Below are 26,733 nucleotides of genomic sequence, written 5' to 3'. Positions count from 1 at the left end.
AGCGCTAGACCAGCTGATCTGCAAAAGCTGGATGAGATCCTACGAATCCTCGAGTTCAACCTTTTCACCTTCAAGATGAGAAGGAGGCCCAGGACCACCATAGTGTTGCTACCTGCCCAAGGTCACCCAGCCAGTCTCTGGGGCGTTCATGTTGTTTCCACCGTCACTGTTGACCTCAAGATGCCTTCTGAGTCCAGGAATCTAAGAACTCTTTATTAACCTGCCTGTCAGCACACTGTAGGGAATGACATTCTGGGCAGCTCAAAACATTAAGAAGCTCTTTGCCAAGACACAGATCTCAGGAAATGCTTGACTCACCTGAGCTGAACTAATCTGGATGAATCACCTGACCTAGACCAGCCTACACCATCATATGGCAGCCAAAGTCTGTGAATTGCACTTACCATGTGACTAAAAAGTGCTTACTGACCCAGAGGAAAAGATGTTGACTATTTATCCTGGTATCTAAGGGTACTTCCCCAAGGCTCAGCAGAGTGGAACACGTGACTTGCAACCTCTGGGGTTTGACCCTGGCACCACAATCTCAGTTTTACTCTTGCTGCTGGATATATACCGCAAAGGCACTTGTAAAACTGCCCAGACTCTTAAGGCCGAAGGCACTCGGGGAGTACAAAGATGAAACAGGTGTTGGCGTCTTTATCTATTTATTTCCACCCAATCTTATTCCAGAAAGGATTGCAAGCAGCTTTCAAGGATGCATAAAATAAAAAGCATAAATTAAAAGAGAGAGTGATACTACAGTTATGTAGAAATGGAAGACATGTTCCTGACTTGAAGCCCAAGTTTTTATTAAAAATGTCTATAGAGAATATTCAACTAAAATATTTATACCTGTTAGCTCTATAGTCCAAAGTTTTCTTTTTTCTTTTTTTTTTAATCAGCCTTATTAAGGTCAGGCACAGTGCCTGTAATCCCAGCACTTTGGGAGACTGAGGTGAATGAATTACTTGAACCTGGGAGTTCAAGACCAGCCTGAGCAACATGGTGAAACCCCATCTCTACTAAAAATCCAAAAATTAGCCAGACCTGGTGGTGAGTGCCTGTAATCCCAGCTACTTGGGAGGCTGAGGGAGGAGAATCGTTTGGACCTGGGAGCCAGAGGCTGCAGTGAGCAGAGATTGTGCCACTGCACTCCAGCCTGGACAACAGAGCAACACTCCAACTAAAAAAAAAAAAAAAAAAAAAAAAACCAACAAAAAACAAAAAACTGGGTATGGTGGCTACACCTGTAATCCCAGCATTTGGGAGTCTGAGGTGGGCAGATCATGAGGTCAGGAGATTGAGACCATCCTGGCTAACATGGTGAAACCCCGTCTGTTCTAAAAAAAAATACAAAAAACTTAGCTGGGCATGGTGGCTGGTGCCTGTAGTCCCAACTACTTGAGGGGCTGAGGCAGGAGAATGGCGTGAACCCGGGAGGCTGCGCTTGCAGTGAGCCAAGATTGCACCACTGCACTCCAGCCTGGAGACAGAGCGAGACTCCATCTCAAAGAAACAAAAACAAACAAACAAACAAAAAATAGATGTTCTTTATTACATGTAGTACATCCAGACAATAGAATATTATTCGGTGCTAAAAAGACATGAGCTATCAAGCCAGGAACAGTCATGGAGAAACCTTACATGCATATGACTAAATGAAAGAAGCCAGTCTGAAAAGGCTACATACTGCATGACTCCAGTTATATGACATTCTGGAAAAGGCAAAACTATGGAGACAGTCAAAAAAATTAGCAGTTGCCAGGGGCTGGGAGAGAAGAATAGGCAGACCACAGAGGATTTTGGGCAGTGAAACTACTCTGTATGATACTGCAATGGCGGATACATGTCATTGGATGTTTGTCAAAACCCGGAAAACATACATCACTGAGAGTGAACCTTCATGTATACTACTGACTTTGGATGATAATGATGCATCAGTGTGGGTTCATTGATTGCAGTAAATGTGCCACTCAGATGTGAGATGTTGATTGTAAACAAGCTGGGGGTGGGGGGAGGAATACGGGAACTCTGTGTTAAACACAGAGTTTAAGAAAAATGAAACTTTCCACTCAAATTGCTGTGAACCTCAAATGGCTCTAGAAAATAAAGTCCATTAAAAATGAATAAATAGAATAGTTAATGCAACCAAAAACCTATCATAGATCTGTGACTTTAGTATCATGCATCTGTTGTGATAACTCCAAGTGTAGAGGATGATCTTGGTGCCCTGCCCAGGTCCCCTGTACTGGGCCTGTGCACTTCCTCTTCCCTGCTGTGGTGTTGGCTGCTATGAGCTCACTCCCCACCCCTCTCAGGCTGGTTCCCATTCTGCTCTTGGTTGTGGGAGCTGTCCCCCAACCCTCCACACAAGATGGTTGGGAGGCTACACCCGCCTTATTGCCAACGACTGATGGATGCGGGTGATGTAACGGCTCAGCCTTCTTGCCTTTGGGCAGAAGAATCTATCTCTATGGTATCAGCCATGCTCCAGAGCTCTCAGTGGGATTAGGCTGAGACCCATCTCCTCCTGAAGCTTTGTCTTTACAGGGAATCTTCCTTTGCCCTCTTCTCTTTCCCTCCCTCCCCTCTAGGTTTCTCCTGAGAGCATGCCCTCCATAACTCACTTGCAACACATCTCAGGCTTTGCTTCTAGGGAAGTGACCTCTAAGAGTTCCTATGACCTATCCCTGTCTTAATTAATATATTAATTATATTAATTATATCCTGTATTAAATATTACAGGATATAGTATTAATATATCTTGATTTGTCTTGCAAGATATTACATGAAAGTTCATCTTAGCAAAGATACGGAATTCATTGTCCACGGTGTTGCTTAACACAAACAAATAGAAAATCGTTAATACCTTTCTCCATTTGTGCAGCTAAAAGCTGCACACACCTTATTGCACTTAACCCTGCCTCTACAGAGTCAAGTCTTTTCCTCCCAAGAACAAGTTTCTGCATGAAGAGTGATTTAGGGGAGAAAAGTAGAAGTATAAGGAGACAGAACAGAGGTGGTGACATACAATGTGGCTAGAAGTGAGTCTGAAAACTGTGGGCTTCCCTTGAGTTGGTCACAGATTTTGCAATAAGCCTTCTATTTATCAACACATACACACACACACACACACACACACACACACACACAAATCATTTATAAATTCAGCGTCTCCCTTTTGCAAAATAACCGTGTTAAGAGCAGCCAGGAATTTCTTCCTCTTTCTTTCTCTTTTTTCTTGAGACAGGGTCTTGCTCTGCTGCCCAGGCTGGAGTGCAGTAGCTTGATCATGGCTCACTGCAGCTTTGACCTCCTGGGCTCAAGTGATCCTCTGGCCTCAGCCTCCCAAGTAGCTGGGGCCACAGGCATGTGCCACCACATCCTGGTAAATTTTTTGTATTTTTATAGAGACAGGGTCTCACCGTGTTGCTCAGGCTGGTCTGGAACAACTGGCTCAAGTAATTCTCTTGCTTTGGCTTCCAAAAGTGCTAGGATGGCAGGCATGAGCCACCAGGACCTGCCAGGAATTTCTTCCATGGGGAAGAGATGTCTTGAAGCTGCCACTTAGAGACAGCTCAGATTCCACTGGTTTAAATCACTTTCCTTCAGATTCCTTTGGGAAAGTGGATTCGTCTTTCAGGCTGTCTTCCTGGCAGCCCCCTTACTTCCTTTAGCGGTAGAACTCCTGAGCTTTAGCCAGGCCCATGGCTTCCCGATTAAAGACTACATTTCCCAGCCTCACTTGAACCCAGGTACAGCCACGTGACTCAGTTCTGGCCAATCGGATAATATTCATACAGTCTCTATGTTGCTGCCTGGAAAGTGCCATGGTGTGGAGCCATCGTAGACCAGATGAAGCCAACAGTCTAGGAATGGAAGAGCTCAAGGGAGAATGAACCTGGGTCTCCAACACCAAAGAGCTTCTCCATTAACTCTGGACTGCTAATACTTGGATGCCTCACAAGAGAGAAACCTTTTATCTTGTTTATGTCACTGTCACTTTGGTCTCTGTCATGGTAGCTGACTCTGCATTCTGACTAATACACTTCCTGTTCCCACATCTCTTTTCCAAGATGGCGTCTGGAGACAGGGTGGGCTTCTATAGCCTCGGGGCAGTGGGAAGAGGACCCTTTCTCACATGCGGTTTTTCAGGGTTTTCTGGTCTCTGATGTCTTGAGACTTTCCCGGTTTAGTTCCTGGGCCCTGGTGCTTGCTTGGCTGGTCCCACTTGGGTTTTCAAGGTGCTGAACTGGGACTTGCTGCGGGCACCGTGCTGCACACCACAGATTTGTTCTGAACTTTTGTGCTTTGCAAAGATCCAGAAACCCTCAGCCACTTTCTTCAAACTACTCTGGTGTGTGTAGGTTTCTCTCAGCTGCCCTCCAGCACACCTGCACACCTGCCTAGGCACATTCCTAAATTCTCTAAAAATAGCAATTAAGCATGATGGCTTTAAGGTAGGTGGCAGTGAGTTTTTTTGGCCAAGGTAGGAATAATGTTTTATATACCAAGCCTTTTGTCCCCATTTTCCATCATACGAATAGGACCCCTGGCATTTAGCCAAGAGTCTATTATATTACCTTTTTCCCAAAAGTGTGAATGGCGTTTTTGAATGGAGGAGTTGAATAATCCTGATTGCAGACCCTATACAGGAAAGATAATATGTACAATAGTCCCTGTCTCCTGGAATAAGTTGGGGTTTGAGAGGTCAGTCGGACTCTATCAGCAGGGAGAGCATGCATGTTTTTATGAAGAATTATGCTGAGGTAGGTAACGAATGGGGAAGAAATTTGAGCTTTGGAAGGGGATATCCGATATCCCTTGGAGAATAAATGTTGAAAGATGTCTTCCTGAGAAGATTCAAAGGAGGGGCTACGAAGTAGAAGGTATCAATATGTTGAATAAGGTGAGAAGCAGAGGGGTGGAAAGAAAGTAAATCATGAGAAGGAGCTTGGCTGAAGTAATGGGGGCTGTCCCTGAAGTCTTGTGGCAGTACAGCCCAGGCAAGCTGCTGGGACTGATGGCTGTCAGGGTCAGTCTAGGTAAAAGCAAAGAGAGGGTGGGATGAGGGGTGCAGGGGAAGAGTGAAAAAGGCATCTTTAAGATCAACAATGGAATAGTGAGTTGCGGAGGAAGGTATTGAGGACAAAAGAGTGTACGGGGTTGGGCACCACAGGGTGGATAGGCAAAACAAGTTGGTGATAAGGCCCAGATCCTGAACTAACCTGTAAGACTTGTGTGGTTTTTGGGACAGGAAAATGGGGGAATTGTAAGGAGAGTTTGTAGGCTTTAGAAGCCCATGCTGTAGCAGGCGAGAGAGAACAGGCTTCAGTCTTTTCAAAGCCTGCTGTGGGATGGATACTGGCGTTGATTGGCATTGAGTGATTAGGTTTCAACGGGATAGTAATGGGTGTGTGATTGCTTGCCAGAGAGGGCATAGAGGTGTCCTATACTTGTGGGTTAAGGTCGGGGGATACAAGAGCAAGACATGAAGGAGGCTCTGGGTTGGGAAGAAGGGCAGCAATGAGGTGTGGCTGTAGCCCAGGAACAGTCAGGGAAGCAGATAATTTGGTTAAAATGTCTTGGCCTAATAAGGGAACTGGGCGGGGGGGTGGCGGGCGGATAACTTAAAAGGAGTGCATAAAAGAATGTTATCCAAGTTGGCGCCAAAGTTGGGTAGTTGTAAGAGGTTTAGAAGCCCGGCCATCAATACCCACAACAGTTATGGGGGCAAGGGAAAAAGGCCCTTGAAAAGAAGGTAATGTGGAATGGGTGGCCCCCATATCGATTAAAAAGGGGATAGACTTACCCTCTACTGTGAGAGTTACCCAAAGCTCGGGGTCCGTGATGGTCCAGGGGGCTTCCGAGGTGATCAGGCAGTGTCAGTCTTCAGTTGCTAAGCCAAGCAGATCTTGGAAGCAGTCAGTCAGAGAGCCTTGGGCCAGAGCTTTAGGGGCTCTAGGAGGGGCTGCTGGGCGAGCTGGGCAGTCTGATTTCCAGTGGGTCCCTGCACAGATGGGACGCGGCTTGGGAGGAATCCTGGGCTGTGGGCATTCCTTGGGTCAGTGTCCAGATTTCTGGCACTTGAAGCAAGATCCTGAGGGAGGAGGTCCCGTAGGAATGCCTAACTGCTGTGGCTTCAGTGTTTTGAAGTTTTTGGGAGCAGCTGGGTTTTGTCTCACAGCTGAGGCAAGTAATTGTAACTCAGAAGTGTGTTGCCACTTGGCTGCCTCTTCCTTGTTAGGGTACACCTTGAAGGCAAGGTTGATTAATTCCTGTTGTGGCGTTTGAGGGCCAGATTCTAATTTTTGAAACTTTTTTCTAATGTCAGGAGCTGACTGAGTGATAAAATGCATATTGAGAATAAGACAGCCTTCTGACCCCTCTGGGTCTAATGCTGTAAAGCATCTCAGGGTTGCTGCCAAACGAACCATGAACTGGGCTGGGTTTTCATCTTTACCTTGGGTAGTTTCCTTAAGTTTATCATAATTAACAGCTTTGTATGCTGCCTTTCTAAGCCCTTCAACTAGGCAGGAAATAATATAATCTCACTTAGCTATACCTGGGGAACCTGCCTGATATTCCCACTGGGGATTTTCTCAGGGAATTGCCCTGATGCCTTCTTGAAGGTCTGGCTCATGACACGGGCGGGTGTCTGCATGGGACTGGGCCAGAGAAAATAATCTTTCTCGTTCATCTGGGGAGAGGGTAGAAGTTAGGATGACATTTAAGTCACTCCAGGTTAAATTATAGGACCAAGTTAAATATTGAAATTCTTGTATACATTTGGTGGGGTCTGAGGGGGAAGGAGCCTAAGCATTGATTAATTTGGGAAAGGTCTGATAGAGAAAATGGCACATGCACTCTGACAACGTCCTCAGTTCCAGCCACCTCTCAAAGAGGAAATTGTTGGGCAAGTGGGGGAGTATTTGCCACAGAATGAAATTGTAACACAGGCCAGGTGTGGGGAGGGGAGGTGACAGAAGGGTTATAAGGGGGAGGAGTGGAGGCTGAGGAAGAATTGGGACTTGATTCAGCCTGCCGAGGAGTGGCCTGGGGAGGGGGAGAGAGGTCAGAGGGGTCTGCAGAAAAGGAGGATTCAGAGGACTCTGAGGTTGGGATACAGACTGAAGAAACAGACGGGAGAGAAAGAAGAAAGATATGGGATGAATAGCATTGGGAGCAGAGGCTAGGAAGGGACTGATGTGTCAAGAATGCCTGGACATAAGGCACCTGTGACGATTTGCCCATTTTATGACAAAATTACCTAGATCTTGTAGGATGGGCAGATCGAAAGTGCCATTTTCTGGCCATTTAGAGCCATTATCAAGTTTGTATTGGGCCAAGCGGTGTTGCAAAAGAAAATAAAACGCTTAGGTTTTAGGTCAGGTGAGAGTTGAAAAGGTTTTAAGTTTTTAAGAACACAGGCTAAGGGGGAAAAAGGAGGAATGGAGGGTGGAAGTTTGCCCATAGTAAAAAGGTAAGTTCAGAGAAAAGGGGGTAGAGACACAGAGTAAAGGGGGAAGGGTGGTACTTGCCACCACAGGAGGTAGTCCTTGCCACCAAGGTGGAGGATCAAGGCAGGCATCCCTGCAGTGATTGAACACCTCTGGAATGTGGGTGAATAATCAGGCAGGCGTCCCCGCAGTGATTAGACACCAAGGGAAGACTGTCTTCCCGAGTCCATGACTGGCTCTGGTGTTTTGGGTCCACGGATAAAAACTGTCTCCGCTGTCTCTACCAGAAAGGGAACAGAAATAAAGGGAAGGGAGAGATTGAAGAGGGACGCCCAAATTGAAAGGAGAAAGAGGTTGAGAGATAGCGAGAGGTTGGAGAAGAGAATAAAAAGAGGCTGCTTACCCGATTTAAAATTGGTGAGGTGTTTCTTGGGCTGGTCTGAGGACCCAAAGTCATAGGTGGATTCTCTCACAGAGCAAAGAGCAGGAGGACAGGGGATTGATCTCCTGAGGGAGGTCCCCTAATCCGAGTCACAGCACCAAATGTCAAGTGCGTCTGTGTGAAGAAACCACCAAACAGGCTTGTGTGAGCAATAAAGCTTTTAATTCACCTGGGTGCAGGTGGACTGAGTCCAAAAAGAGAGTCAGCAAAGGGATATGGGGAAGGGGTTGTTTTATAGGAGTTGGGTAGGTAATTGAAAATTACAGTAAAAGGTGGTTATCTATTGTTAGAGGAGGAGGGGGTCACAAGGTACATGGTGGGGAGACCATAAGACTTATTGTCCAGAAGAAGGATGTCACAAAGTTGATTGATAGCTAAGGTAGGGCAGGGACAACTCATTGTAAACTGTTGTAATTTTGGTTAATCAGTTAAGGCAGGAACTGGGTGTTTTACTTCTTTGTGGTTTTTTGGCTGCTCCAGACTTCTTTGCTCCTGCAGGCCACCTGGATGTGTATGTGCAGGTCACATCCTGCTGAACTTCAGGTCAGAGTCCTGACACTCCTATCATTGATACAGGAGTTAAAAAGAAATTACATAGACAAATAGTGAAGGTACAAAAGTCCTCAGTAAGGTTTTCCCTTTTTTTTTTTTTTTTTTTTTTGAGACGGAGTCTCGCTCTGTCGCCCAAGCTGGAGTGCACTGGCGTGATCCTGGCTCACTGAAAGCTCCGCCTCCTGGGTTCACGCCATTCTCCTGCCTCAGCCTCCCGAGTAGCTGGGACTACAGGTGCCCGCCACCGCGCCCAGCTCATTTTTTGCATTTTTAGTAGAGACGGGGTTTCACCGTGGTCTCGATCTCCTGACCTTGTGATCCGCCCGCCTCGGCCTCCCAAAGTGCTGGGATTACAGGCGTGAGCCACCGCGCCCGGCCGGGTTTTCCTTTTAATGAAAAGCAGCCCCAAATCATTTTCCTTTCTAACAAAGAGGGGCCTATAAAATTGAGCTGCAAACATAGATACCAGCAGTTATGCCAATCATGTTCAAATTGGTAGTTCCATCTTCCCTTCTTTGCCAGACACGTGTACAGTAAGGAGCAGACAAGATGGCACTGGCCAAGGGGAAAGTTCATTTGCATAATAAGATTAGGGTGGGGTGGCTAGCCTTCTCCACCCACTATGTAAATATCATACCTGTTTGAAGCAATCTGTGAGCCCTATGTAAATCAGACACCGCCTCCTCAAGCCTGACTATAAAATCTGGTGCGTCCACCACCTGCTAATCTTTTCCTCTGGGAAGTCTCCTCTCTCTTACTAAAGAGAGAGCTGTTTTCTGTGTCTCTTTCTCTCTCCTTCTCTTGCCTATTAAACCTCCGCTCCTAAACTCCTCGTGTGTGTCCATGTCCTAACTTTTCCTGGCATGAGATGACGAACCCCAGGTATTGATTTACCCCAGACAACGTAGCCACTTCATCATCACATCTCCTTCTCTTAATTTGATCTTCCTGCCTTTCTTTATAAGGGTCCTTGTGATTTCACTGGGCCCACACCTAGGTAATCCAAGATAATATCCCATCTCAAAGTCTTAATCACATTGGAAAATGCCTTTTGCCATGGAAGGTAATATATTCACAGATTCTGGGGATTAGAAAGTAGACAACTTTGGGAGGAGGCAAAGTATGGACTGAGTCCCAGGAACTCGAATTTCTAAGAAGTCCCCAGGTGATGCTGGCCCAAGGACTACACTCTGAGAACCACTGGGGTAGGCTAACTACTGTTAACAAGTAGCCCCAAAATATATAATGGCTTAAACACAATATTGGTTTATTTCTTGTTCACATAACAGTCGTAGGTAGGTGAACATGTATTCCAAATAGTCACACAGGAACTCAAGCTGAAGGAAGTTCTGCTAACTTAACACATGGCTTCCAGGGCCATTTCAGAAGAAGCAGTGTGGAAGAACACAGTGACAGGTGTTTATGGACTGGGCCTAAAAGTGGTTCCTGATCTCATAGGAATTGAGATTCTTACATTTTATTGGTTGGAACTCAGTCACATGGCCACAGCCAACTGTGCCAACAGCCAAATGTGATCTAGTGATGTGCCCAGGAGGAAGAAGAGAACATAGATTATAATAAGAGATGGCAGTCTCTGTTCCAATGTCAAATACTGTACGAAATATAGAGGGCTCATTATCAACCTCAAGATTGCTCTTAGAAGATCACAATGCCAATCCAAATCTGAGTTTGTATTAGCCTGTTCTCATGCTGCTAATAAAGACATACTTGATACTGGATAATTTACAAAGAAAAGAGGTTTAATTGACTCACAGTTCAGTGTGGCTGGGGAGTCCTCAGGAAACTTACAATTATGGTGGAAGGGGAAGCAAACATGTCCTTCTCCATATGGGAGCATGGAGGAGAAGTATGAGTACCCATGGAAGGGGAAGCCCCTTATAAAACCATCAGCTCAATAATAGAATTTTAAAAAAATCGGATCTCGTGAGAACTCACTATCATGAGAACAGGATGGAGGAAACTGCCCACATGATTCAGTTATCTCCACCTGCTCCCTTCCATGACATGTGGGGATTATGGGAACTATAGTTCAAGATGAGATGGTGGAAACGCAGCCAAACCATATCAGAGTTTTACTTTTCAAATGGTTGAGGCACTTGTCTGAGTGGGAGGACATGTGGGCAGTGTCTGGGGAGGGGAACTGGTGGGGCCCATGGATCAGGGTGGTCCAGAGCTGCCTGGGGCTTCGAGAGGTGGGACACATGATGGGGAAATGCAACTCCAAAGGTTCTTCCAGTGACAACAGAATACAGGTCTGAATGGGAGCCAAATCTCCTCCCCTTTGTCTTTATTCAACCCCGCTATATGCTCTTTGAAATTTCCCATTGTGTGTGCATAGTGCTGACTGCACAGTAGGAATTTGTATTAATTTCCTATTGCTGTATAAGAAATTAGCACACGTTGGCCGGGCGCGGTGGCTCAAGCCTGTAATCCCAGCACTTTGGGAGGCCGAGACGGGCGGATCACGAGGTCAGGAGATCGAGACCATCCTGGCTGACACGGTGAAACCCCGTCTCTACTAAAAAATACAAAAAACTAGCCGGGCGAGGTGGCGGGCACCTGTAGTCCCAGCTACTCAGGAGGCTGAGGCAGGAGAATGGCGTGAACCCGGGAGGCAGAGCTTGCAGTGAGCCGAGATCTGGCCACTGTACTCCAGCCTGGGCGGCAGAGCGAGACTCCGTCTCAAAAAAAAAAAAAAAAAAAGAAATTAGCACACGTTTACCAGCTTAAAACAACACCCATCTATTATCTCAGTTCTGTGGGTGAGAAGTTCAGAGGAATACAACTGTACTTTCTGATTAGGATCTCACAGGCCAAAACCAACAGAGCGGGCAGTGACAAAGGTTCTCTACTTGATCAAATTTTGGTCAGGCTCCTGAACCATCTCCTAGGCCCATCTGTGCACTTCCTTATAAAATCCAGTTTTAGTAAGAACTCTGCTAAGTCAGTTTGGCAAGAACCCTTCGTCCTCCATATCTGATCATCCTCGATAGCTGATCTATCTGATCGGGTTCCTCATCCTCCCTCATCTTCCAGGTGATGTCCAATAACCTAGACTGTCTTCAGCAAAATTCCTGTTAGGTAGGTTTAGCTAGAATCCCCCTTAATCCTGATATTTCATCTTAGTAATTTTTTATCCACTGTCCCCCAACCCTGCTTTTTGGTTATTACTATGGTTTGAATGTCCCCTCCAAAATTCCTGTTGAAATTTAATTGCAATTTTGATGATATTAAGAGATTGGGGCCAGGCGCAGTGGCTCATGCCTGTAATCCCAGCACTCTGGGAAGCTGAGGCGGGCAGATCATGAGGTCAGGAGATTGAGACCATCCTGGCCAACATGGTGAAACCCCATCTCTACTAAAATACAAAAAATTAGCCAGGCATGGTGGCATGTGCCTGTAGTCCCAGGTACTTAGGAGGCTGAGGCAGGGGAATCGCTTGAACATGGGAGGCGGAGGTTGCAGTGAACCGAGATCGTGCCATTGCACTCCAGCCTGGTGACAGAGCAAGACTCCATCTCAAAAAAAAAAAAAAAGAGATTTGAAACTTTAAGAAGTGATTAGTCATGAGGGTTCTGCCTTCGTGAATGAATTAATGCCATTATTGCAGGAGTGAGTGAGTTCTTGTGGGAATGGGCTCCTGATAAAAGAAGGAAATTTGGTCCACTTCTTTCTGTCATTCATGCCCACTCACCACCATGTGATGCCTTCTACCATGTTATGTTGCAGCAAGAGAGCCCTCACCAGATGTGCCCTCAGTCTTGGACTTCCCAGCCTCCAATATCATGAGCTAAATAAATCTTTTCTTTATGAATCACCCAGCATGTGGTATTTTGTTTTTTTTCCCCCACACTGAAATGGAGTCTTGCTCTGTCGCCAGGCTGGAGTGCAGTGGTGTGATCTCGGCTCACTGCAACTTCTGCCTCCCAGGTTCAGGTAATTCTCCTGCCTCAGCCTCCTGAGTAGCTGAGACTACAGGCATGCACCACTATGCCTGGCTAATTTTTGTATTTTTAGTAGAGATGGGGTTTCACCAGGTTGGCTAGGCTGGTCTCAAACTCCCGACCTCGTGATCCACCTGCCTCGGCCTCCCAAAGTGCTGGGATTACAGGCGTGAGCCACCATAACCAGTCAGGTATTCTGTTACAGCAGCAGAAAACAGACTAAGGACAGCTGTAGAGTTCCACTTGCTGTATTTGGAGTTGAGTCCAATCTCTCTCTTTCCTACTGCAAAATCCCACTGCAGCAGTCCCTATATCTTGAGGGTCCTGAATAAAGTCTTCTTTACCATGTTTTAACAAGTATCATTGAATAATGATTTATTTGACACCATTCTGGGCTCTTCTATGGAGGCTCTGGGGAAGAATCCACTTCCACGCTCCTTCAGGTCGTTGGCTGAATTCCATTCCCTGCCATTGTAAAGCTGAGGGCCCCATTTCCTTGCTGGTTGTCAGTCAGGGGCTCTCTTAGCTCCTTAGGGCTGCCAGTATGCCTGTGACCCCTGTAACTTCAAACCACCAATGAACCTCTCTACGACCAGCAAGAGAAAACTCAGCTTTAAGGAGCTCATGTGATTATAGTAGGCCTGCCTGCCCAGATAATCTCCCTTTTGCCAAACATGACATAATCACCAGAGTGAGATGTCATCATATTCTGAGGTTTCACCCATTCTCAAAGGGGAGGAGCTTATGCATAGGTGAGTGTTATTGGGGCCACACCTAGAACACCGCCTACCACAGAGTTAAACTCACGTGTATTGATTGACTGGAAATCCTTAAAAATCAACTAGGAAGAAATGGTGTCTCTTCTGCACAGAGGAGCAGAGCACACTTCCTTTCCCTTCATCATGGCATGTAATTGAGTTGACGTGTATTCACTGAGCACTGAGTATATGACAGGTACTATTTTGAGCATTGGGGGTGTAAAAATAAGTAAGACAGGCTGGGCCCCGCCTTAAACAGTTTCAGGTTTAGTGGTGAGCCAGGAAATAAACAAACAAGTGTACATAGTCAGGTAGTAAAGCAAGGTTGAAGGCTGAAACGTGATGGAGGTTTGTAGCTGTTTTAGGTCCAAGGTCAGGACAGCCTCTCTAAGAAGGATGTGCCATTTGGGCAGAAGCCAGCTGTGCAACTGGAAGGGGAAAGGCATTCTAGGAACTGGAGACTGCAAATACAAAGGCAAGAAGGCCATGATGGCTGGAGTGGAGCAAGTGAGGTAGCAGGAAATGAGGTCATGGGGCTAGGCAGAAATCAGGTCATATTAGCTGGGCAGGATCTTATTTTAGGAAGGATGGACTGAGCGAGCTGGAATTATGATAAAAACTTTTGAAAACAGCGGTGATGGCTGCACAACAATGCGGATTTAATTAATGCCACTGACTTACACACTTAAAAATAATTAAAATTACATATTTTATGTTATATATGCATTTACTACAATTAAAAAATTTAAAAAGAAAATTTTTAATAAAGAAGAAATAGTGCTTGGTTGGAATTTTTTTAAAAAGGGAGCTGGGGACCAAAGGAAACAGCATAATTAAATACACAGGAGAAGTAAAAAAAAAAAAAAAAAAAAAAAGTCCCCTGAAGGAGGTCCAGGGGAAACTTCTGGAGTGCTCCCAGGCTCAATTTTCTGAGTATTGATTATCCAGGTGTTTCATTTTCTGAAACTTTATTTATTGAGCCATGCATTTATAGTTTGAGCATTTTCCCCCTACATTTTATACTTCAATTGAAATATTCACATCCGACTCCATCTATGGTGGGGAGAATTGACTGTGGCAACCCTGAGAGCGCGGGCAAGTGCCTGATACTTATGCACTTGGTAAGTAGCTGACACATGGTTAGACCCTGTTCTTAGCTTTTTGTTTTTGTATATACCAACTCATTTCATATTTGCAACAACTCTATTGTATATACTAACTCATTTATTGTATATACTAACTCATTTCATATTTGCAACAACTCTATGAAATAGAGCACTGTAACTATCATTCCTATTTTATAAATGAAGACCCTGAAGCATAGATAAAATAATTCTCCAAGGTAACATGGTCAGTAAGTGCCAGAGCTGGAATATAAACCCAGGCAATCTGGATCCAGAGCCCACACCTTTATTTTTTAAATTTTATTTTACTTTTTGGAGGCAAAGACTTGCACTGTTGCCCAGGCTGGAGTGCAGTGGCGTGATCTCAGCTCGTTGCAACCTCTGCCTCCTGGGCTCAAGAAATTCTCCTGCCCCCAAGAAATTCTCCTGCCCCAGCCTCTCGAGTAGCTGGGACTACAGGCGCACACCACCATACTCAGCTAGTTTTTTGTATTTTTAGTAGAAATCTTTTAAACGATCTGACCTCAAGAGAACTTAATCACTATCTCCAGGACAGTACCAAGGAAGATGGTGCTAAACCATTCATGAGAAACCACCCCCATGATTCAGTCACCTCCCACCAGGCCCTACCTCCAACCTTGGGGATTACAATTCAGCATGAGATTTGGTGGGGACACAGATCCAAACCATATCAGGTAGAGAAACTCCTCTCTAAACTTAACCAATACATTTCACACTCTCCAACTCTTGTTGCTTTATAATCTTAACCTCTCACTCAATCTCCCATTATTAGATTTTTTTTTTTTTTTTTGAGACAGTCTAGAGTGCAGTGGTGTGATTCAGCTCATTGTAATCTCTGCCTCCTGGGTTCAAGCAATTCTCCTGCCTCAGCCTCCCTAGTAGCTGGGATTACAGGCACGTGCCACCACGCCTGGCTAATTTTTTGTATTTTTAGTAGAGACGGGATTTCACCATGTTGGTCAGGCTGGTCTTGAACTCCTGACCTCAGGTGATCCCTCCGCCTCAGCCTCCCAAAATGCTGGGATTACGGGTGTGAACCACCAAGCCCGGCCCCATTATTAGATTTTTAAAAAGATCATTATTCTGAAATTACTCCTTGGTGCTGTTATCTCTGGTGATCTGCCACATTCTCATGATGTCACTTATTTATACCTGGCACCAGTCTCACTAACCTCTGGTTGCGTGGCATGGTAGCGAAAGTCCCAGACATGACTTTTCTTGTGAGAATTCTGCTGGGGGCATTTGATGGAGAGGTCCTCATGCCTATCTGAACACAGGGAGCCTGCCACCTTCCTGCCACCTACCCCTTCCTGCCACCCAGGGCTATTTCAATGCCCACCTCTGCTCCTGGTGTTTCCTGTGGGCTCAGCACTTTCTACACAGTACTGTCATCCCACAAGCAGAAACAGGAGCACGGGCACTTTCCAAGGCCACAGATTCCTGCCTTGTTTTCCTTAGTGGAATTCTCAGGTTACAACCCAGTAGCCAAAGGGGTCCTCTGAACCCAGGGAGTAGCTAATGAGTATGGGGCACTGACTTGGTCTAAGCACTGTGTAAACAAATTTAATCCACAGAGAGACCTTATGAAGCAGGTACTGTTTTTTCCATTTTATGCTTGGGAAAAACTAGGCGCTGAGAAGCTAAGTAACTTGCTCAGCTCACACAGCTTGTAAGTGGTAGAGTTCGGATTTGAATCCAGGTACCTTAACGGCAGAGCTCAACATAATCACCCGACCCCTACTCCAGGCCCCTCCCATCTCAGCCTCCTCCTTGTTGCTGGCTTAAGCCTCTTTTGGGGCTACCCTGCACCATCACCGTGGCAACCTCCAGCAACCCCTCCCATTAGCCCACAACTTGCAGCCACCCTGTCTCGTTCAGACTCTGAGCTCTCAGCCCACACTGTTGCCCTGTGTTTGCTTAAACATGCCAGGCATCAGGCTACTGTTTTTATTTAGAGACATGGTCTCACCGTTGCCCAGGCTGGAGTGCAGTAGTGCGATCATAGCTCACTGTAGCCTCTAGCTCCCAGGTTCAAGTAATGCTCCTGCCTCAGCCTCCCAATTAGTTGGGACCACAGGTGTGCACCACCACATGTGACTAATTTTTTAAATTTTTGTTAGAGACAAGGTCTCACTATATTGCCCAGGCTGGTCTTGAATTCCTGGCCTCAAGGAATCCTCCTGTCTTGGCCTCCCAAAGTGTTGGGATTACAGGCATGAACCACTGCACCCAGCTGCACGCTTCCATTTTTATCTCATTTCAACTGTTAAAGCCTTAATCAGGCAAAGTCCACGATTTATTCTCAAGTGAATTAGGGAGTGGTTAAGGATACACTCTGCCTCACTTCTACTAGACAGTGAATTCCTGAGGGGAAGGAACAAACTCCTTTTTATCTCAATGCTCAGCTGCACCTGGCATATAAAGTATACCTACTAAATGTGTTGTGGAATAAACAGATGAATGAACTCCTGCTGCTCCCCATTGCAGAACACCGCAAAAGCATAGCATTCATGAGAGTTGGCAAAGGACTTGGGCAGACCTGGGCTTGAAGCCCCAGGTCACTTCCAAGCTATGATGCTGGACCATGAACTTAACCCAGGGTTTGGCAACTTGCTTTGTGTGAAGAGTCAGACAGCATTTTCATCTTTGTGGGCCATAAGGCTTCTCACATAACTATTAATATTCAATTCTGCCTTATTTGTAAAAATAGCCAGAGATAATGTGTCCGGAATTCCTTCCGGCGGGTTCTTGGTTTCGCTGACTTCAAGAATGAAGCGGCAGACCCTGGCGGAGCGTTACAGTTGTTAAAGATGGTGTGTCTAGAGGTTTGTTCCTTCAGATGTTCAGATGTGTCCAGAGTTCTTCCTTCTGGTGGGTTCGCGGTCTTGCTGACTTAAGGAGTGAAGCCGCAGACTTTGGCAATGAGCGTCACAGCTCTTAAAGGTGGCACCTCCGGATCGTTCCTCCCGGTGGGTTCGGGGTCTCGCTGGCTTCAGGAGTGAAGCTGAAGCCCTTCACGGTGAGTGTTGCAACGCAGAAAAGTAGTGCGGACCCAAAGAGTGAGCAGCAGCAAGATTCATTGCAAAGAGCCAAAGAACAAAGCCGCCACAACACGGAACGGAACTCGAGCGGGTTGCCGCTGCTGGTGCCAGTGGCCAGCTTTTATTCTCTTATTTGGCCCCTGACCACGTCCTGCTGATTGGTCCATTTTACAGAGCACTGATTGGTCCATTTTACAGAGCACTGATTGGTCCGTTTTTACAGAGTGCTGATTTGTGCGTTTACAAACCTTTAGCTAGACACAGAGTGCTGGTTGGTGTGTTTACAATTCTTTAACTAGACAGAAAAGTTCTCCAAGTCCCCATCTGACCCAGAAGCCCAGCTGGCTTCACCTCTCAGTAATACCTAAATCAATGGGTGTGGCTGTGTTCTTATAAGCTCTTATTTACAAAAATAGGTGACAGGACTGGAGCAGTGTGCTGATCTATGACTTACTGTAAAACAAGATTGTAAAAGAAGACCACATGAGATAACCCGTGAAGGTAGCCCGAACTCTTGTGTTGGAATGCCCTTGAGCAGGAGTGCACATACTCCACCACATTAATTCCATTCAACTCAATTGACTGAGCCTCACTACATGGCACTCGAATGGATCGTAGTTTGTTTTTCTCTCCAGTTCCGTGGGAGGCAACACCACCAAACATTTGAGAATTAGCATTGTGTAGGAAGTAAGAGGTTAGGATTCTGGAACCACACTGCTTAGGTCATAGTTCTGGCTCTGACCCTTAAGACATATGTGACCTTTGCAAAATTAACCTCCCTGACTTAACCTCCCTCAGTTGCTCAATCCATAAAGCTTGGGTGACAATACTGTCTTTCTCTCTCAAAGGGTTGTTATGGAGACTAAACGGGTCCAAATCACCTGAGGCTTTCTAAAGATTCCAAAACTCAGACCACATGCAAACCAACAAAATCACAATTCCTGGGGGTATAGCGGAGGTGCCAACCTAAAATAGTTTATTTAAGGGTAAAGTGTGAGGATGGACCACCCAGAAACACCAACTCCAAAGGAATGGATTTGGCATTCTAAAGTAAGGAAGTTAAGGTTTCATTTATATAGGCAGAGACAGAAGTTTTGAGCAGGATAACAGTATTCCTACAAGGCTGGCACATAGGTACAGCAATTTGATTGGATATTGGTTTCTTTTTGGGAAGGGAATATTGAGCATTTTTTACAGAGGGTGTAATAATCGTGGGTTTTATATCTCTGGTCTAAGCAAAACAGGATAACAGAGAGAAGAAGTTGTAATCTTCTTGTTATGATGAAGCAAGGTTCATTACTTAACCAGGCACGAGATTTTGTCCCTGGAGCCTTTTAATTCCCTCTAGACATCGTTCAATAAAAGAAAGCGAGTTAATCTATAATGTGGGAATAGAAGTTGTAAGCATACGTGACTGATATTACAGTCACATCTCTTTCAAGGCATAGTGTTTTTTTGATGGGGGTTCCAACAGCTTTTCAATTTTATTTTCACAGGGGCATCAGTATTTTTGAGGCTTTCCTAAGTGGGTCCAATGTGCAGATAGGTTTGCTCCAAGAGCTGGTATGCTATTTCGGTATATGCTTCTGGGATCACTGCAGCCCCAGATGTCAAGTACCTCGGTTTCCCGACCTCAGCTCAGTGCGCAACCACTGCTCCTCCACCCCCGCGCCTAGTCCAGAAACCCCTGCCCGTGCACACTGGGATTTGTAGTCCCTTTGGCTCGCCGGCCTCATCCTCTCCTTCCATTGGTTTTGGCAGATGCCGCGCCCCGTAGCTCCACCAGTCACCGCCGCGCAGTGGCCCTTAAGCCAGGAGCTGCGGCGCCCGCAGCAATCACAGCAGTGGGGCCGTCGTGGGTGGTTGGTGTGAGGCTGCGCGCCGCCGCGAGTTCTCACGGTCCCGCAGGCGCCAGCAGCGCAGTCACTCACCGCCGCCGCCGCCGCCACCACTGCCACCACGGTCGCCTGCCACAGGTAACCGCGAGCCCCAACACAGAACCAGGTTCAGTCCCCACGCCCGAGGCCAGGGCCTCGCGTCTGCTCTCTGAGGCTCTCGACTTCAGGGCTGGGATTTTCATTTTTCCCGTCCCTTTCTGAGTAATCAGTTTCTCATCCTGCGAGGGGGATTTTCGGGAAACGGTGAATCCAGAGGGAAGGGAACCCTGCGGCCTCTCTGGTGGTACTGGGGGTGGAGGTCTCTCTTCTCACGCGTGTTGTGGCTGGAAGGGCGCAGCGCTCTGGAGGGGGAAGCTAAGGCGCGGGAGGAGACGTGATTTGCAGAGATCCCACAGCCAAGGGCCCCAACAGGGACTGGGGCTTGGTTCCAGGCTTTACGACCTGCGAACAGTTCAGACTTTTGATGCTTTTAATGTGGAGGATTGCACCCGTGGGAAAGGGCTATTAACGACGACAACAAAAATACCCAGGCTTATAAAGACATCTGTTTAGAGAAGTCAGGGAAGCTCTGGTTCTGGGAGGTTTGAGCTGGTGAGTTTCAGGACCACCCACATCAATATTGGAAGTGAAAGTTAACTGGTTTTTTTTCCCGTCCGTGTTAGATTTGAGGTTATACCTACGTGGAGTGTTCTGTGCCATGCATTGTAGTATCTGAGGGCTGGAAGAAGAAACTTTGTGTCCCGTGCTTTGTTTTAGAGATGAAAAGGAGTGCCCAGGGTAGGTGACTAGCCCTGTGGTATGTGGTGAATGGAGTAGCCCAGCTTTCTTTACTCTGGGACTTGCATAGCAAACATTCACTGAGCCTTACTAAGCTTTTTGAGCAGAGATTATTTCATAAAGGGGAGAGACAATCTCTAGTGAACAGTTCCGGCGTTAAAGGGCTGGAGTATACAGGTGTGTACAGGGGCAGCATCTAACGCTGACTTGTGGGAGAGGTTGGGACTTCGCACAGATGGGGAGGCTTGAGTGGAGTTTATGTGGATTTTTTGTTGGTTTGTTTTGTTTTGTTTTTGAGACGGAGTCTCGCTCCGTTGCCCAGGCTGGCGTGCAGTGGTGCAATCTCGGCTCACTGCAACCTCCACCTTTCCGGTTCAAACGATTCTCCTGTCTCAGCCTCCCGAGTTCTTGGATTACGGGCACCTGCCACCATGCCTGCCTAATTTTTGTGGTTTTAGTAGAGACGAGGTTTCACCATATTGGCCAGGCTGGTCTCGAATCCTTGACAAATGATCCGCCCGCCTCAGCCTCCCAAAGTGCTGGGATTACTCCACGTCTCGCCTTGGAGTTTGAGGGCTGGGCAGGACCTAGTGAGATGAAGGAAGAGAAGAGTGTTTCATCTGGAAAACAGCATGATGAAGGCGGAGAAAGAGCAATGCTTTTGCACTGGAGTCGTGGAGTCTGGTGCAGTAAGGGATTTCATGTGGGTGGTGGATTTTATGTGTGAGAATAGAGAGGTATGTCTTGCAGGGCTTCCTGTGCTGCTGTGAGAGATTTGGATGTTATCCTGAATGTCCAGGAAGCCACATTTACTGTAGATCTGTATCTCAGATACTCTGTAGTGTGGAAGTGTTGGAGAGAGGCCACACTAAGGATAGGGAGGTCATTGCAGTAATCCCTAGGAGAATCATGAGGGTTTTAAAGACAGTTGCAGTGGGAGGGGAAGAGAAAAGATTTGAGAGCTCTAAGGAGGTAGAATACACCATACCCAGCCTTAGTCAGTAAGAAATATGTAGAAGTAAACTCTGTTTTGAGTTTTCCAGCCCATGACTATCTTCTGAAGAAATGTCTAGCATGTATTTTTTTTTTAACTGCACAAGTTGCTTTGCAGACCATAATTGGAATCCCAGTTTATCAGGGGAAAGTTGTCACATGTATGGACTGTATTGAAATCTGAATGGTTAAATAATCATATGATAAGACTCAAATTTTCTTGTAATCCAGGAAATGCTCATTGAAACCATAATTAGATCATTGTATATTCATCAGGTTAGGAATTGCAAAGTTTGACACCATCAAGAGATGATAAATATTTGAAAAAAATGAGATTCTCATTCACTACTGGTTGCAAGTATATCTTTGAACAGTATAGCCACTAGCAGGTTGGGTATATCTTAAGATCAGTGGTTCCACTTCTAGAAAATACTAAGAAGCCAGAGACATTTGTATACAAGGGGAAGGATATTAGGGTTGTTTGTGGCAACACTGCTTATAATGGTTTAAAATGCTTATAATGGTTTAAAAAATTGGAACCAGCCTAAATGTCCATTAGTAGGGAAATGCTTGTAGAGTGGGTATACATCTTTTTATAATAAATCGATTGGGAAGAAATGCTAATTTAGGATAGTGGTTACTTTGCAGTGTGGGGAGGATGGGATGGGACAGAAGGAACAATTTCGTCTGTAATGTAGAAAAAAGATGAGTGGGTTTATAAAATAACGGAGAATGGTCTGGATGATAGGTAACTGGTGTTTTATGTCATTCTTTGTACATTTCTATAGGTTAATGTCCACCCTTCAATTTCTTGAAGTAAAAGTTAAAGTAAAAATTTAACTTGAGTTAGCATGTAGCTATAAAAGTTAGGCTCAGTCATTTTGGGAAAAGGCTGCAGACTGCACTGGTCCCAGGTTTCAAAAATAGTAATTTGGGTGAAAGAAAACTCAAATTCCAAATAAGCATTTAAAATAAAAATGTGGAGAAGTTATTAACCACTGAGTGACATTTTTGACTTTTTAATTTTTTTGTAGAGACTGGGTCTCACTGTCTTGCCCAGGCCAGTCTCAAACTCCTGGGCCCTAGTGACCCTCTGGCTTTGGCCTCCCAGAGTACTAGGATTATAGGCAGGAGCCACTGTGCCCACCATTGACCAAAATTTACTTTCCTAGAAACCTAAGTTCTAACCATTAATAGATTAAAAACATTTTTTTTTTTACTGCTTCTTTTGAAATACATGTTACTTGCTTATACTTTCCATAATGCTAAAAGATAATTTCCTAAAAAAAACAGATAAAGTCATTACTCTGTAAAATGTAAAACTGAACATGTGTTAAGAATTTTATTTAACTCATTAATGAGGAAACTTGGTGAGGTGTTGGAGACTCCAAAGTACAACCAATTTGTAGATTAGAAATACTGAATTGAATTTGCAAATGAAAGACAAAACTGGCCTCTACAGAGGAGGAAGGAAGTCAAATGAACCGCCGTTTGGTAGCACGCATTTGCCTGTCTAGACTAGAATTATTTGCATTGCTATTACCCATAGTATGCAGAATTATAAAATAACTCCTATGAATCAGAGTTAGATAACCTTGAAGAGTATTCTCTAATCTAGAAGCTAGTTTGCCAATAAATCACATTTTCTCTGTAGGAAAAAACGATAAACTAACCTGAGTAAAATAGACTTTTCTTTTTCTTGTTTTTTGTTTTTGTTTTTTTTTTGGAGACAGAGCTCACTCTGTCACCCAGGCTGTAGTGCAGTGGCGTGATCTCAGCTCACTGCAACCTCTGCCTTCTGGGTTCAAGCGATTCTCCTGCCTCAGCCTCCTGAGTAGCTGGGACTACAGGCACATGCCACCACACCCAGCTAATTTTTGTATTTTTAGTAGAGACGGGGTTTCACCATGTTGGCCAGGATGGTATTGATCTCTTGGCCTTGTGATCCATCCGCCTTGGCCTTTCCAAGTGCTGGGATTACAGGCGTGAGCCACCACTCCTGGCCTAGATTTTTCATTTGAGAAAGATCTAACTGGATGATGATGATGATGATAATAATTTTTTTTTTTTTTTTGAGACAGAGTCTCCCTCTGCTGCTCAGCTTAGAGTGTTGTGGTTCGATCTTGGCTCACTGCAACCGCTGCCTCCAGGACTCAAGCAATTCTTATGTCTCAGCCTCCTGAGTAGCTGGGATTACAGATGTATGCCACCATACCTGGCTAATTTTTGTATTTTTAGTAGAGACGGGGTTTCGCAATGTTGGCCAGGCTGGTCTTGAACTCCTGGCTTCAAGTGATCCACCCACCTTGGCCTCCCAAAGTGGTGGAATTAACAGGTGCGAGCCACCACGCCCGGCCTGGATTTTGTTTTAATCCTATTCTTTAAGCAGAAAATCAAAGGATTTAAAGGACTGAATGACCCTTTAATAAGCTCTACTATCTCATTTCACAGATGGACCGTGAAGGCCCAGAGAGAGGAAGGGTCCCCCCTGAATTAGTAGCTGTGTCTTTTGTTAAAGAAAAATTGCATCAGATGCCTTTTTAAATTTTTTTTTTTTGAGACAGAGGTCAGAGGTCTCTCTGTCACCTAGGCTGGATGGTTCACTGCAGCCTTGACTTCCCGGGCTCAAGTGATCCTCCCTGCTCAGCCGCCTGAGTAGCTGGGACCACAGGTGTGCACTATCATGCTGGCTGTCTTTGCAGAGACAGAGTCTCCCTATATTGCCCAGGCTGGTCTGGAACTAATGGGTTTGAGTGATCCTCCTGCTTTGGCCTCCCAAAGTGTTGAGATTACAGGCACGAGCCACCATGCCCAGCCTGTATCCAATGCTTTTTAAAATTTTTTCTGTTTGACACAGGGTCTCACTGTGTTACCCATGTTGGTCCCAAACTTCCTGGCTCTAGCGATCCTTCTACCTCAGCCTCCTAAGTAGCTGGGACTGCAGGCATGTGCCGGTGTGCCACTCATGGGTACTTTTTTAAAACAGTAAGACAGGCTGGGTGCAGTGGCTCACACCTGTAATCCCAGCACTTTGGGAGGCTGAGGCAGGCGCATCACTTGAGTCCAGGAGCTTGAGACCAGCCTGGCCAACATGGCAAAACCTAAAAATACAAAAATTGGCTGGCATGGTGATGCATGCCTGTAATGCCAGCTACTCTGGAGGCTGACACATGAGACTCGCTTGAGCCTGGGAGGTGGGGGTTGCAGTGAGCTGAGATCGCACTATTGCACTCCATTCTAGGCAATAGGGCGAGATTGTCTCAAAAAAAAAAAAAAATCAAAACAAAACAAAAAACAGCAAGACATTTTCTTTTAGCTACTGCAGTAGGAGAGAGAGACTTCAGTATGGAATGGAGCTCAGCTCTCGAATGGCAAGGTCAGCTGGGGATTTACAGCCCATGGGCAAGGTGAGGGGGTTAGTGGAATTCCTTCAGCTTAAAATATTCAGTATACTAAAGTGCCATTTTTTAAGCTAGTGGGTCCTGAACCCCATCAAGAGAATATTACTAAGAGGAACTTCATTAGATATGGAGGGTGAGGGATTCTCTTCTGGATTTCTGCTAAAACTGGACCTGGCAGACCAAGGCCTTGTGGAGAAGAGGGCTCAGAGGAGCCTGACTAAAGTTTGGTCAAGGAGACAGTTCTTGTCACCTGTCCTAATTTCTTCTGCATGTTGTCAGCCGAAAAACCTTGCAGCATGATTTTATTTTATTTTATTTTTAGATGGAATCTCACTCGGTCACCCAGGCTGGAGTGCAGTGGCATAATCTCAGCTCACTGCAACCTCCGCCTCCCGGATTCCAGCCATTCTCCTGCCTCAGTCTCCCGAGTAGCTGGGATTACAGGTGCCCACCACCACGCCCAGCTAATTTTTGTATTTTTAGTAGAGACAGAGTTTTACCATGTTGGCCAGGCTGGTTTCAAACTCCTGACCTCAAATGATCTGCCCTCCTTGGCCTCCCAAAGTGCTTGGATTACAGGTGTCAGCCACTGTGCCTGGCCTTCAGGAAGATTTTATTCTAAACCCCTAGAGAGCAGAGAACAGGATCAAAACCTTTAGGTTTGGAAGGCTTTTTACAGATTTCATTGTCTAACTAGCTGCTTTGCTTGGCTTTGATAGTTTTCTGTGTCTAACCCAGAGCCAGTAGCTGGCACTGAAGGGTCACTCCTGATGGTGGTTAAGGTGTAGGCTTTGGTATCAGACCCGGATGTGAACTTGACTCTGCTATTTAGATGGCCCTGTGAACTTGACCTTATTACTTGCATTGTTGGTGATAATTTATCTGGAATGGGCACTGCATCCCAGACTTCTCAAATGGATTAAACCTGACTTGATGGTACATTTCTTGAAGCCAAATGAAGTCTTTTTTTTTTTTTTTTTTTTTCTTGACAGCCTGTTGTCCAGGCTGGAGTGCAGTGGCACAATCTTGGCTCACTGCAACCTCTGCCTCCTGGGTTCAAGCAGTTCTCCTGCCTCAGCCTCCCGAGTAGCTGGGATTACAGGCATGTGCCACCATGCTTGGCTAATTTTTGTATTTTTAGTAGAGATGGGGTTTCACCATATTGGCCAGGCTGGCCTCAAACTCCTGGCCTCAAATGATCCACCCACCTCGGCTTCCCAAAATTCTGGGATTACAGTCATGAGCCACTGTACCCGGCTCCAAGTGAAGTATTTTAAGTGAATTACTGACCTAGTATAGCCCTGTAACCTGAGCAGGGACGAAGGCCAAGTGGCAACAGCAGAGGACTTGTCAGTGGAGTCTGGTGAAGTCTGTAAAGGCTTGTTCATTGACTTTGACTTTGTGTAACTCAGATACTCCATTGATAGGCTCTTCTAAGATAAGAGCTGTTTGTGCAGGAAGCCCACTAGTGCCTTAAAATAGTAGGGCATGGAAGAGCACTGTGGGTGTCCTACTGCCGGAGGAAACTGTGAAGCCCTGCTCTGTTCTCGGGCCTTGGGGTACAGGGTGCAGCGCCTGTGGTTCCACGGCCTCCCAGACTTTCACATAAGCAACTCTTTCTTTGGGTGATACACTAGAACAAGCAGTCTTTGCCGTCAGATCTGTGTGGTCCCAGCAGTGCCACTGACCCCCAAGTTTCTCTACCTCTCTGAGCCTCAGTTTCGTCACCTGTCTAAAGGGAGTGGGGATCCTTGCTTACAGGGAACTGTTGTGAGGATGGTGTGAATAGTGTCTTGCACATTGTGTGGTCCATAGTAGATACCCACAAATGTGCCACTCCCCACCTCTGTGCCACTCGGCAACACGTCCTACTCTCTGGGAGTCTTTTCTTTTTGAGACAGATTTCACTCTTGTTGCCCAGGCTGGAGTGCAATGGTGCCATCTCGCTCACTGCAACCTCTGCCCCCTGGGTTCCAGTGATTCTCCTGCCTCAGCCTCTCAAGTAGCTGGGATTACATGCATGTGCCACCATGCCCGGCTGATGTTGTATTTTTAGTAGAGACGGGTTTCTCCATATTGGTCAGGCTGGTCTTGAACTCCCAACCTCAGGTGATCCTCCCACCTCGGCCTTCCAAAGTGCTGGAATTATAGGCATGAGCCACTGCGCCCAGCCGGGAGTCTTTCTCTCTGATCTTCCTTGGCTGGAGCAATGACTGTCTGTGTTGCCTTCTCCCTGCATGGGGTTAGCAGATGACACACGTGCCCCAACAGCACCCCTGGGAGATCTTTTCAGTCTTGGCG

General features: G+C 46.0%; 1 protein-coding gene across 1 annotated transcript in view; it reads left to right on the top strand.

Moving 5' to 3' along the window:
- Positions 1 to 19,197: 19,197 nt before the first annotated feature.
- LGMN (legumain) overlaps positions 19,198 to 26,733 on the top strand; it is a 43,550-nt gene continuing 36,014 nt past the window's right edge. The window contains exon 1 of the mRNA XM_015144400.3: positions 19,198 to 19,339. The gene's annotated coding sequence lies outside the window, so the exon portion shown is untranslated. The remainder of the gene's footprint in view (positions 19,340 to 26,733) is intronic.

This window comes from Macaca mulatta, chromosome 7 (assembly GCF_049350105.2).
Source record: "Macaca mulatta isolate MMU2019108-1 chromosome 7, T2T-MMU8v2.0, whole genome shotgun sequence".
In the NCBI taxonomy this organism is placed as follows: domain Eukaryota; kingdom Metazoa; phylum Chordata; class Mammalia; order Primates; family Cercopithecidae; genus Macaca; species Macaca mulatta.
Note: the sequence above shows the minus strand (reverse complement) of the source record. Positions and strands in the feature narration are given on the sequence as shown.